The following is a 13,733-nucleotide window of genomic DNA, read 5'->3' as shown; positions in this document are numbered from 1 at the left end:
ACACTTTTCAAAGCAATGCATGCCTGTTTGTGTGTGGCATTCACACTTTAACACTCTGTGAGGGTGTGAGAGAAATAAAAAATCTACAATGGATATTAAATAATCTATTCATAAATAGATGAATATAGCTGTATAATATTGTTTATATAATAGTAAATAACTTAATTGCAATGATGGATGGTTTGTACAGATATGCACGCTGAGACCCTCAAGAATAGCTCATGTGCTGCCTGAAAAATGTTCACACACATATCACAGCATCACATATCTGACCACCATGCAAATCCACACCTCTCTTTTAATTTATCATCCCATGGGCGAAGCCATTCATTCTTACAGAAACACATATGAGCACATTTCCATGCCTCCATTCTTCAGTGTCAGCCAAGGGCTTTCATTATTCTCTTGCATTCGTTTCAGACATTCTCGCTCTGCGCGAGCATAACCGTGGCTGAGGGCTGCCCTTTGAAGGCCCATCTAAACCTGTTATGTATACAAAAACAGTGTTAAATGCTAGCGACCTAATCTCTGATATTTGCATGAGGCAGGGGTGATAATTGCAGTCTAAAAGTACAATAACGGACAGTGCACTGCGAGTTTCCCATATCAATCATCTCAAATTGAGGAGAGCCAAGCGGGGTGGCTAGTTAGCGCTGGTTGATTGTTTGCGGGCCCTGACCGCGGCACTTTCAGGCAGGCCTGGCAGGGGGTTTGCTGGTCCCTCTCAGACCTGAGTGCAGCCCCGTGTTCATCCGTCCATTTGGATCTGTCACCCCAGGGCTAACCCAGCAAATGGCTACCCTTTGTTCCTATCTGCATTCTTCAAGCCCATTGTGTGGGCCAATACCGGTTAGGCTCATCCTTACAATTGCCTTTGTCAGGAGGACCCACAGCACAGAGTCCAGAGAGGGAGAAAGAACAAGTTATTAGACTGGGGGAGAGAGAGATAGAGGGAAAGAAAGGGGAAAATGTTGGTATGTGGGAGAATAAAAGGACTGAAGAAAGAAAGGGTTGTGATTGGCTGTTTTTTGTTATTTTAATAATTGTCTTCAGTAATTCAACTTTGTTTAGCCAATTTGTTTCTTCATTAATGCAAGATGTCTCATTCAGAAATGTATTTTGTCATCATTTCATTCTTACATATCAATATGACATTTGTCATCATTTCATTCTTGCATACAGTATCAATATGACTTTTAATATGAAGTGAGCTGTGCTATCTTTGCTTCAGATGAAGAAAACATCTAGCAGAGCATGTACTATTGTTTTGTATTGTCACACTGAGACAGGGATGGATTAACCACCAGGCCGATTGGGCCGTTGCCCTGGGGCCTCTAAACCCAAAGGGTCCTGAGCTCTAAATCAATTATATATTAATTTATTTATTTTGAGATAACTATTATAAATCCATGTAAATGTCAGCCTTATGTGAAATACCATTTGTTCAGCCGAATACATGCTGGACAACAGCAGCACGAGCATAGACACTCAAGTGTGTGTTCAGGGAATCTGCGTCTCACAGGTGCAGCGTGTTTATTTGAAGGACTGCAGAGAACAGCGTCTGATTTTCAAAATGCTTCCAAACACAGTTGCACAGGTGCAGTTTACCCTGGCTGTGTACAAAGTTGATGGTTTAAGTTCATTTAAACAGTATGGAGGACTTTAAGTCGTGCATTGGATTTAATGTTTAATAATAAAGCAAAAGACGCCTTAATACCCTAAATATGTGCACGGTAACCGTTTGTAATATTTGGTTAACCTCGAGAGTTCATGAACGGTTATTCTGTTATTTGTCAGGACTCGGGAATAAAGAATGTTTATTGCCATGGATGCATCAAACATAATCTCAGATTAGCAGGGAATAAAGTGCACAGTGAGCTATGAGCCTAAATAGCACAATACATAGATCTTCAAATGATAAAATCACATTAAATTCTAACAAAAATAATCTCTGTCACTGCCTGCAACATATTAGGCCTATTCTTAATCAATGGAAAATGTGTAATTCTGCCCGGGCAGTTTCACTTTCCATAAGGCAGTGAACGCTACAGATTATAAACCTCTTCGGGATGCTTTGATTTTAAACGATTTAGCATTTAACTTGTGTAATTATTGTCTGCACACCAGAGCAAAAGGGAGAAATAAACAGTGGCTCAGATTGTTGAAAAACAATCTTGAATCATGTATAACAGTCATATTAAGTCCTCTTTCCAGTCTGAAATTCATCAGAATGTCAATTTGTGACACCAGCGCTGAAAAAGCTTTATGCAGCGCAACAAATGGTGAAGCAGAATAAAGGTGTCTCGAGATGCGTTTATAATTATCGGAATTCTTTTTAATTTAACAGTGTCTAAAAAAAATGCGATGGTCCTGCACAATGAATTGTAAAATAGGTGTCTTGAGATGCGTTTATAAATATTTAAGTTCTTTTAAACTTAACACAGTGTCACACAAAAAAATTCGATTTTGCGGTATTGCGGTACGCTGAAAAAAGTGAGTTGTAGAGCAACGATCAAAGATGTCCATCCAGTGCATGTTTACATGGCCTCGAAAAACAATTGAAAAACAGTACAGATGCATGTGTGAACAGCCTCGCCTTATAGCCTACTTGAAAAACTGACTCGAACCTGGCCAAAAACCTGTAGGTTTGTCAGGTACCGTTGAACTCATTTCGGTTTGAAGACGTTACACGTGCAGAATAACCGAATAGTGATTTTGGTATTTGAATACCATGCACATCCCTATTAATAATGCATGATTTTGGAACGGTTCATAATTAAAAAGTAGGCTACATATAATTGGCCGTAAAATGTTGCTCCAAACTTTTCTTCCGTCAATTTGAAAAATCCAACCAAATCCGCCAAGCGTCCTGTACCACATAAAGGTGAACGTAGTCACATCATGGGGGGCCTCCATGGTGTACCGGCCCATGGGCCTCACAGTTCTTAATCCGTCCTTGCACTTAGACCTCAATACTTAACACACAAACCTCAAGTTTTACCTTTAGTAAAATGAGAATGACACAACAAATAACTAACAGTGATGACAAAAACAGCTGCAGCAGCAGCAAAAGTCAGCAAACATCAAAACAATAATTAAATAACAGTATACTTAATTTATTCATACTGGGATCTCACAAACAACAACAATCATCAAATTGCTTTGGATAAGTGTCTGCTAAATGACTAAATGTAAAGATAAATCAGAAACTGTTTGCTAGGGTAGTTGGGACAACATTCAGGGGAGTATTGTAGCGTTTTTATGTAGATTCAAAGGAATTTACAGTATCTGCAATTGTCAGTATTTGCAGTTTTTACAGTTTTCTGTGACTAAAAAAACAAAACAAAAAACTTTTTCTGTGGATTAAATGTAATAACTTTTTACACTACTCTGAAAAAAAAAAAAAAACCTACTTAAACTTGACTGGTTTAAGATGGTCTTCAGTTGGTTTAAGCCAAGCTTACACTACACGACTTGCAGTCGGCGCCCTGCGACTCACAGTCCTGTTTTTCGTTGTGCTTGTGTGAAGACTACAGGACTGTTGTGTATAAACTACACAAGCAAGGCCATATGTACACTGGTATTAAGATGCATTTTGGGTGATCAGATCACAAATGTACAAGCGAGACATCACCGTAACATCTGATCGTCTCTTTTTGGCCACTTGTGTTCAGATTTCGAGGAGAGTGTCTCTGATTTCATGAGGACATATATCAATCATTACGTCTGTGTTTTACTGAACTATAAAGTGTGCACAGTTTCTCTTAATATTCCCAAACATGACGTTTAGAGCAGAATGAGTTATTTTAGTGCAGTGCCTGTAATTGAGCTTCTAATGTGCATGCTGCTCATTTCAATGTCCCTATTAAGCATGTTCATGAATTCGCTTTTTTTTTTTCTTAAATCCACAAGAAAAACCGGCCGTTATAGCTGCCTTTTTTTTTTTTCTCCCAAATTTTAAATGCCCAATTCCCAATGCACTCTATGTCTTCGTGGTGGTGTAGTGACTCGCCTCAATCTGGGTGGCGGAGGACGAATCTCAGATGCCTCCGTGTCAATCCGCACACCTTATCACGTGGCTTGTTGAGCGCGTTACCGCGGTGACATGTGGAGGCTTCACGCTATCCTCCACGGCATCCACACACAACTCACCACGCACCCCACCGAGAGCGAGAACTACATTATAGTGACCATGAGGAGGTTACCCTATGTGACTCTACTCACCCCAACAACCGGGCCAATTTGGTTGCTTAGGAAACCTGGCTGGAGTCACTCAGCACGCCCTTGATTCGAACTCACGACTCCAGGGGTGGTAGTCAGCGTCTTTACTCGCTGAGCTACCCAGGCCCCCAGCGTCGTCCCATTTCTAAAGAATCGGACAAAATCTTAAAATTAAGGTAACGAAATTCAAGCAATTTTTAAAACTGTCGTAGAGTCTGGGACTCGTCTCGGCCTGTCACTGGAGTGCGCACACAACAAGTCCGTTCGTCATGAGATTCAAAACTTCTCGTCACAGACCATTAGCTGACTCAAAATATCAAAGGAGACGAGCTTGAGTCATGTAGTTTACACTAGGCTTTAGCTGGCTTCTCAGCCTGGCCAAGCTGGATTTGAATGATTTTCATGACTTCCAGTTCCATTAATGTTCCTTAAACGTGCCATTATAGACGGAACACCGTGCTAATATATTTAGTTTCTGCTGCACTTTCTGCAGCGCTGCCCCTCTACTGTATCTATAGCACCAAACACACAGCGCGACCAGTGTATTTCGATTCCTGAACGAATTACTCTTATGAGCCAGTTATGAGCCGGTTATTTAGAATCTACAGAGCAAAACATAAAGCGTGACCAGTCTAGTCTGATTCCCAAGCAAATTACTCTTATGAGATGGTTCTTTGAACCTACAATGTGAAAACACAGTGTGACCGGTGTAGTCTGATTCCCGAACAAATGACTCATATGAGACGATTCTTTGAATCTGCAGCGTGAAACATACATTGTGAACAGTGCAGTCTGATTCCTGAACGAATGACTCTTATGAGCCAGTTCTTTTGAATATATAGTGTGAAACATACAGCACAGCCAGTGTAGTCCAATTCTAGAATGAATTACTCTTATTAGCTGGTTCTTTAAAATCTACAGTGCGAAACATACATCGCAACCAGTGTGTGCCAATTCCCAAGTGAATGACTCTTATGAGCCGGCTCTTTGAATGTATAGTGCGAAATATACTGTGCAGTGCGACTAGTGTAGTGCGGTTTCTGAACGAATTACACATGAGCCAGTTGTTTTTAGTGTATCAAAAACACATCAGTCAGAACGGTTACTGAATTAATCTCACTGACCTCGATTATGATTTGCATCAAGTCCAAATTGGAAATGAACCTGTTACCATGTTATGTAATATTGTACTTAAGTCTTCTGAGACTGAGATCAGGCTGTTACACCTGCGGCACCTGCTACCTCTCCTGTACGCCGCCAGAGGTCACCATCCCCTGAGTATTAACATCTCACGAACTACATTTCCCATAATCCTCCGCTCAGACTGATTACTCTCACATCTGTTTCACATTAACTCTGTTTATTTAAGTTCCCTGTTTTCTCACATTCAGTGTGAAGTCTTGTTTGCCTTGTCAACATTTCTGAGCGTTATTTACCCATCCTGTTTTCCCTGTGTTTTGACTCCTGCCTGTTTCTCGTGACTCTCGCATCCTGAGAAGTTTGACGGATCACCCAGTAAGTGTTGAGGATGAAGCTCGTGTTTCCTTAATTGTATCATTGCTGTCAGGAAAAGCACTAGACTGGGCTACGGCAGTTTGGAGTCATGAAAACTTTTTAAAGGGTTCCTTGTCTCACTTCCTAGCTTGTTTATGGGAGGTTTTTGTGCAATCTGAGGGTGGGAAGGACCCGGGAGAACTTCTATTGAGTTTAAAACAGGGGAAGAAGTTTGTTGCTGAATTTGCCTTATCTTTCCGCATGCTAGCAGCACAAACTGTGTGGGTGGTGGACACTTTTAAGCTGTTGTTCCGTCAGGGGTTAAATCCTGATCTTCAATCTGAGCTAGCATGTCATGATGAGGGGAGATCTCTCGATGAATTCATCAAACTAGCCATTCGCCTGGATAATCTGATCAAAGCCCGTCGTCCAGTCAGTTCTCTACAGTCACTTCACTCTGACATTGCTGCAACCAGTCATCATGAGCCCATGCAAGTGGGTCTTTCTTCTCTCTCCTCTGAGGAACGATGACGCCGTCTCCGAGAGAGATTATGTATCTACTGCGGACAGTCGGGACATTTACTGGCTGCTTGCCCAACTAGAACTTCCAAACTTAATTCTTATTGAACAGTTTGAACTTTCTGTCATGTTGCATGTTCAAAACAGTGAACATCAATTGTCTGCCATTTTAGATTCAGGGGCTGCAGGTAACTTCATTGACCTGGCTCTCACCACGAGTCTTAATATGTTTTTTGTCCCATGTGTCCCTCCTTTACATGTCTCAGCGCTAGACGGATGACCCCTGGGCTCTGGCAAGATTCAACAAATCACCCAACCCATTCGTCTTCAAGTTGGACTCTTTCATCATGAGGAAATTCAGTTCCTCATCGCTCACTCTCCTAAGAACCAGATTGTTCTTGGCCTGCCATAGTTGAGACTTCACAACCCTGAGATCTCCTGGAGAGATGGACAATCACTCGTTGGAGTGCTTCCTGTTTCCAGTCTTGCCTCAACCTTCCTGAACCCATCTCTCTCCCTCCTGTAAGCACCACGACGATCCTCCCTGAAAAGGAGAGTTTGATCCTACCACATTGTTATTCGGATCTCCAGGAGGCATTCATCAAAGCCATGGAGGAGTACATTTCAGAATCTCTTGAAAAAGGATTCATTCGACCATCCACTTCTCCTGCTTCTGCTGCTTTCTTCTTCGTAGGAAAGAAGGATGGGGATCTTCGTCCATGCATTGACTATCGAGGCCTGAACTCAGTCACCATCAAATATCGCTATCCTATCCCTCTGGTACCAGCGGCGTTAGAGCAATTACGAGACGGCAAGATCTACACCAAACTGGATCTTTGTAATGCCTACAATTTAATCCGCATCTGGGAGGGGGATGAATGGAAGACTGCGTTTTCTACACACACTGGCCACTATGAATACCAGGTAATGCCTTTCGGACTTTCCAACAGTCCATCTGTCTTCCAAGCCTTTGTAAATGACATATTTCGTGATCTCATTGGCAAATGGGTTATAGTATATATAGATGACATTCTTATATACTCTTCTTACCTCGATGAGCACGTTCAACACGTCAGAGAGGTGCTCGACCGCCTCATCCAACATCAGCTGTATGCTAAGATAGAGAAATGTGAGTTTCATCAGCCTACCATCTCTTTTCTGGGATATGTCATCTCTCCCGTTGGGGTCACCATGGACTCTTCCAAGGTACAAGCCATGCTGCAGTGGCCACTACCTGTGTCAGTCAAAGAACTACAGTGCTTCCTTGGTTTTGTCAACTTCTACAGACGATTCATTCGAGGTTTCAACTCGGTGGCTGTCCCAATCACCTCATTGCTCCGTGGTAAAGCCCAGAAACTGACCTGGACAACTCCTGCTCGTCTAGCCTTTGATAACCTCAAACGTCACTTCACTACTGCCCCCATTCTCCATCATCCAGACCCCACTCGACCCTTCGTGCTGGAAGTGGATGCCTCTGACTCAGGAGTTGGTGCAGTACTCTCCCAAATACAAGGATCTCCCGGCAAACTTCATCCCTGTGCCTTCTACTCACGCAAGTTATCTGCTGCGGGGAGAAACTACGATGTTGGCAACTGAGAACTCTTAGCCATGAAGGTAGCTTTGGCTAGAGGGAGCTCATCATCCTTTTCTGGTAATCACGGATCATCGCAACCTGGAATATATTCAGTCTGCTAAACGCTTAAATCCTCGTCAGGCTTGATGGTCCCTCTTCTTCTCCAGGTTCGATTTCACCATCACCTTTCGACCTGGCTCCAAGAACACCAAAGCCGATGCCCTGTCTCACATTTATGGGTCCACTACTGGCAACAACCTTGTGACTTCTGTTATCCCACCTACTCTCATTGTCGCTCCCGTACAGTGGGACATAATGGCAGACATCACCCAAGCTCAGAACCAAGAACCCACTCCCGCTGACTGACCTCCAGGTAAGGTCTTTGTTCCCAGCTCCTTACGCAACAGAGTCCTTCAGTGGGTTCATGACTCCGCCTGCTTGGGACATCCAGGCGCTCAAGCTTCTTGCAGGTTAGTGCAAAACTGGTTTTGGTGGGAGAACCTAGCGACTGAGGTCGCTGACTATGTAAAAAACTGCAATGTGTGTGCCACCTCTAATTCTATTTGACAGCACCCGTCTGGTCTCCTTCAGCCTCTACCTGCCCCTCGATGTCCTTGGTCCCATATCGCTGTAGATTTCATCACGGATCTACCCAACTCTTAAGGTTTTACTACCATCTTAACCATGGTGGACCGCTTCTCTAAGGCCGGTAGATTCATCCCTCTGCACAAGCTCCCCTCATCTATGGAATGTGCTGAGAACCTGTTTCAGTATGTCTTCCACTTGTATGGCCTACCCGAAGACATTGTCTCCGACCGTGGTCCCCAATTCACCTCCCGAGTCTGGTCTACATTCTTCAAATTGCTCAATGTCGATGTGAGTCTAACCTCTGTTTACCATCCTCAATCCAATGGTCAAGCTGAATGTCTAAATCAGGACCTTGGTAAATTCCTCCGGGCCTACTGTCAAGTCAACCAGCACGACTGGAGCCGTTTCCTGCCCTGGGTAGAATATGCTCAGAACTCACTGTTCAAACCAGCTACCGGAACCATGCCTTTCAAGTGCATCCTAGGTTTTCAACCCCCACTCTTTTCCTGGTCCAGGGAGCCATCCAATGTACCTGCAGTCGATGACTGGATGCAGTGCAGTGAGGCTATCTGGGATCAAGCTCACATCCACTTACAGCATGCCATTCGCCGACAGAGTGAACAGGCCAATCTCCAATGGCGCCCTGGCCCTAACTATGCTCCTGGACAATGGGTTTGGCTGTCTACCCGATATCTTCGTCTGTGACTCCCGTGCAAGAAACTAAGTCCCAGGTACGTTCGTCCTTTCAAGATTCTTCGTCAAATAAATCCTGTATCATTCAAACTCCAGCTCCCTGCTAATTACCGTGTTTCCCCCAAACCCGCAACGCCTCTGAGTGAGGAGGGCCCTCAAGACCCCCAGAGGCCCCTTCCATTCCTCATTGATGGAGAGGAAGATTTTCGGTTACACAAGCTCCTAGACTCTGGACGCCGGGGTCAGACACTTCAATACCTGGTTAACTGGGAGGACTACGGCCCTGAGGAGCATTCCTGGATGAACTCAAAGGACATTCTTGACCCTGCTCTCATCACTGAATTCCACCACAATTTTCCTAATCGTCCCGCTCCCAGAGGTCGAGGTAGACCCCGACGCAGACAACCTCCTCATGTCAGGAGCCGTTCGCGCGGGGGGGTGTTACACCTGCGGCACCTGCTACCTCTCCTGTACGCCGCCAGAGGTCACCATCCCCTGAGTATTAACATCTCACGAACTACATTTCCCATAATCCTCCGCTCAGACTGATTACTCTCACATCTGTTTCACATTAACTCTGTTTAAGTTCCCTGTTTTCTCACATTCAGTGTGAAGTCTTGTTTGCCTTGTCAACATTTCTGAGCATTATTTACCCATCCTGTTTTCCCTGTGTTTTGACTCCTGCCTGTTTCTCGTATTTCCCAGCCTGCTTGTGAGTTTTGTGGATTTATTGCCTGTTTACTGGATTACCCTTCTACCTATCAGATTTACTTAGTTTGCCTTTCTGGACTGTTTACCTGTGTATCGAACTATTGCCTGTTTACTGGATTACCCTTCTACCTATCAGATTTACTTGGTTAGCCTTCCTGGACTGTCTACCTGTGTATGGAACCACTGCCTGCCTTTTGTTTTCTCTGTTGTTTTGTTAATTTGTTTTACTATATATACTGTTATTAAAACTGCATATGGATCTTAACAATCCTGCCTCGGTGTCCTCGCTACACAGGCAGTACAGTTGCTTACTGGTTGTTCAAATGACAATGTGAAATGTATCTAAGAACAGCAAACCATGTTAGGCTGGTTTAAGCTGTTTTTCTTTAAACAAAATTAAAGTGACTTGATAATGTTTTCCAAAAACATCAACACACAGTACTTTTATATCTGTTTTGTGTCATTGTGTGTGGGATTGAAGCATGGAAAACATAAGTTCTGTGATCCGGCGGGAGGGTGTCTGGACGTTTTAGGGTGTGTTCACACTTGTAGTTCGGTTCTCTTGGTCCTCTTGGTCTGGACCAAAAAAGAAAATGATACATTTAGTCCTGGTTCGCTTAGTGTTCACACTGGAATTTGTAACACCGAACCTAAAGATACAAAACAAAAGGCATCAGGAAAAAGTCACAACCTGATTGGACAGCTTTTATGATGTATATTTTGCGACGGAACTTGCCGAACATCCAAAACAATGCTGGCTGCTGGGCTAAATGCACTCGTTAGATTTATATATGTATATATGGTGGTATTTTTAGCAGCTGAGAACAAACGAAGAGCTAATAAAATGTGTAAAGGAGTCAAAACAGCGCCAGGAATTCCTCCGTTGCACACACAAACGAAGATATGCTGCAAGGACATCTGACGGCGGTTCCGACACCTGTACCGAACTGTAATGGGCTTTATAGCTCCTATGATGAGAAGAACCAGGTATGCTTGAGGTCAGTATTAGGCAAATTACTTCCTGTTTTTGGTCCATTTAGATGTCTTTGGTCCATGTTGTGTTCATATATCAATCGAACCGCACCAGAGTTCGTTTGGAAGTGGACCGAGACCCACTATTCAGGCTGTCTCAGTCTGCTTGTTTGGTGCACATCAAGGTTTGGGTGGCAGCGTTCACACTTGTTCAAATGAACCGCACTAACAGAACAATCACACCAGAGTTAATTTTAATCGAACCAAACCTGCCAAGTGTGAACACACCCTTAGTGTCAGCTGAATCAGTGGCAAGCATAACAAGATATCGCCCTCTCCTACTCAAAGCAAAGCAACTTTTTATCACAGACTGTGTTCAAACTATTTATTCTAACAGCACCTTATTCCAAGTTGGTATGTTGTATGATATTTCATAATGTTTAGTGAACGCTCTGTACATTCCAGTGACATCATTACTGACTAAGTCATGTTGAATCTGTAAGGTCACTAATTAAATCAATGTGAAAACAAAGAGGGTGCACACAAACACTAGTACACACACACACACACACACACACACACACACTTGTTTTTATATCATTGTGGGGACTCTCCATAGACCTCCATGCATTTTATGGATTTTATACAGATCTAACAATAATTTCTATCCCATAACCCTACCCCTAAACCTAACCCTTTTTACAGAAAACAGAAACCTTTTTGCATTTTTACATTTTCAAATAAACATAGTTTAGTATGTTTAATAAGCCATTATCCTCGTGGGGACAGCTGGCTGGGCCCAGCAAGGTAGATGTTTTACTATCCTTGTGGGGACATTTGGTCTACTACAATGTAGTATAAACATGTACAAACACACACACACACACACACACACACACACACACACAAGCACAGAGTACATATATGACAAGAGTTAATCTTACTTTTGTGCTCAGTGTAAATACTACTTTCTCTTTCACACTAATCTGATTGATTTATTTGGACTGTAGTTCCCACAGCTGTCACTGTTATTGCCTATGTTGTTCACCATGTACATTTGTCGTTATTTGATCGCTTAAGTTGACCAATGTCCCACTAGCACCATTACATGATAAATTCCATGGCTGTTTCCTACATAAAAACATAAATGTGATTTATTGATTAATTGGTAATTGGTTGATTGAGTGGCTGGCTGCATGGTTGACCAACCCAAGAATGTTCAAAGGTGCATAGCCCCTTGCTGGGCTCCTCAGAACTGTGTGTGTGTGTGTGTGTATGTGTGTGTGTTCATTAAGGGGTCTTTGCTCATTGCATATGAATGACTCAGGCCTCAGGGGATCTTATGCTTACAGGCTAATCCTCAGCAGTGGTGGAGATATTTAAAGCCACTTTATGACTCTTAAAACACATTGTTATCATCCTGAAGAGATTTATGACGTCTCACTGTTGCATTCCACTCCACTTCACTGTTGTAGAAGGTAAAACCCAATGAGGACAATGGAACTGACCAATAGAGTATACATATGGGTTATCTCACGGTGCGGCTTGATGAGTAACGAGACTCAGCAAAGGTTCTGTGTGACTGGAGACTTTCACTAATTCAACATCCACTTGATAGTCACTGTTTTAATCTTCAAATGACAGTAAATTTTGCCTTTACTTTGTGACTTTGCTTTTACAAATGCTCAAGGAAATCATTTTTGCTTGTATTAGCGGAAGGTCAGAACTCCCACTACAGAGGTCAAAGCTGAAATGACATATAGAATAATGTGGGTTGTCATGATGAGAACCAATGAGGTGTAAAGCGAAAAACTGCATTTTTTTGAAAGTGTGTAAAGAACCTCAGACCAATCAGAAGAGTTTCAGTAGAGTTTATCAAAAGATGTTCTTGACATTCATGTACATGCATTTAGTATCCATCCTTGAACTTCCCTGCTTAATAGACCATCTTAGACCAGCATGGGTTTTGTGTTGATCCTGGCTGGTTTATGTTGATTTGAGCTGGTATGGCGCAGGTCTACCTGTTGAACCAGTATACCATGCTGTTCACCAGTAAAACACAGCCGATGAAGATTGCCGACCAGAATTTGTCTTAAAGGGATAATGTGATAGTTTCTGAGTTTGTGGGCAATGGAGGAGTCAGGAGACAGCGAACAGCCAATGTGAGTATTTTTATTACTCTTTCAGCGTCACAAAGAATTTAAACAAAAAGGGCTCTTGGTGGCCAAAATGCACAAATGAGTCGTTTGGGGTTTCACACTGCAAAGGCACATGCAGCCAACTTTCTCTGGACTCTTTCTCCCACTATGATGCTCTGGTGTGCCTTATCAGGTCTCCCTCTCTCCCACTATGATGCTCTGGTGTGCCTTATCAGGTCTCCCTCCACCATGACTATAATGAGAGACAGGTGTTATTACAACCCAGGTGAAGAGCCTTACTGCTCTCCCTCTCCCACAGACAGACACATGACCATGCCCCCCATGCCACATACCCCCACCACCGACTCAGGCCGGGGCAACATCCGGCCTGCCTACTCCCCCTCCATTTCTGGGGAGAAAGTCAGCCACAACCATCTGTGCCCCCAGTCTGTGCATCACCTCGAACTTAAAGGGCTGAAGAGCCAGATACCAATGGGTGATCCGTGCGTTAGTATCCTTCAGATGCTTCTGTCTACAAAATAAAGGGGAGAGAGAAGTCAGGAGCATGTAAAAGTGGCCCCCCACAAAGTGCAGACTTTACCTCAAGGAAAGCCTGTCGGCACGACTCTGGCCACTGGACCGGATCGGGGGCCCCCTTTTTAGTAAGGTCAGTTAGCGGGCTGGTGACATCAGAATAACTAGACACAAACCTCTGGTAGTAGCTGGCCAGTCCCAAAAACTGCCTTACCTCCTTTTTGGTCTTGGTGCGGGTTTATTAACATGTGGACGCACCTGCCCATGACCCAAGTGGAACCCCAGATGCC

This window comes from Myxocyprinus asiaticus, chromosome 19 (genome assembly GCF_019703515.2).
Source record: "Myxocyprinus asiaticus isolate MX2 ecotype Aquarium Trade chromosome 19, UBuf_Myxa_2, whole genome shotgun sequence".
Lineage (NCBI taxonomy): Eukaryota > Metazoa > Chordata > Actinopteri > Cypriniformes > Catostomidae > Myxocyprinus > Myxocyprinus asiaticus.
This window is presented reverse-complemented; position numbering follows the sequence as displayed.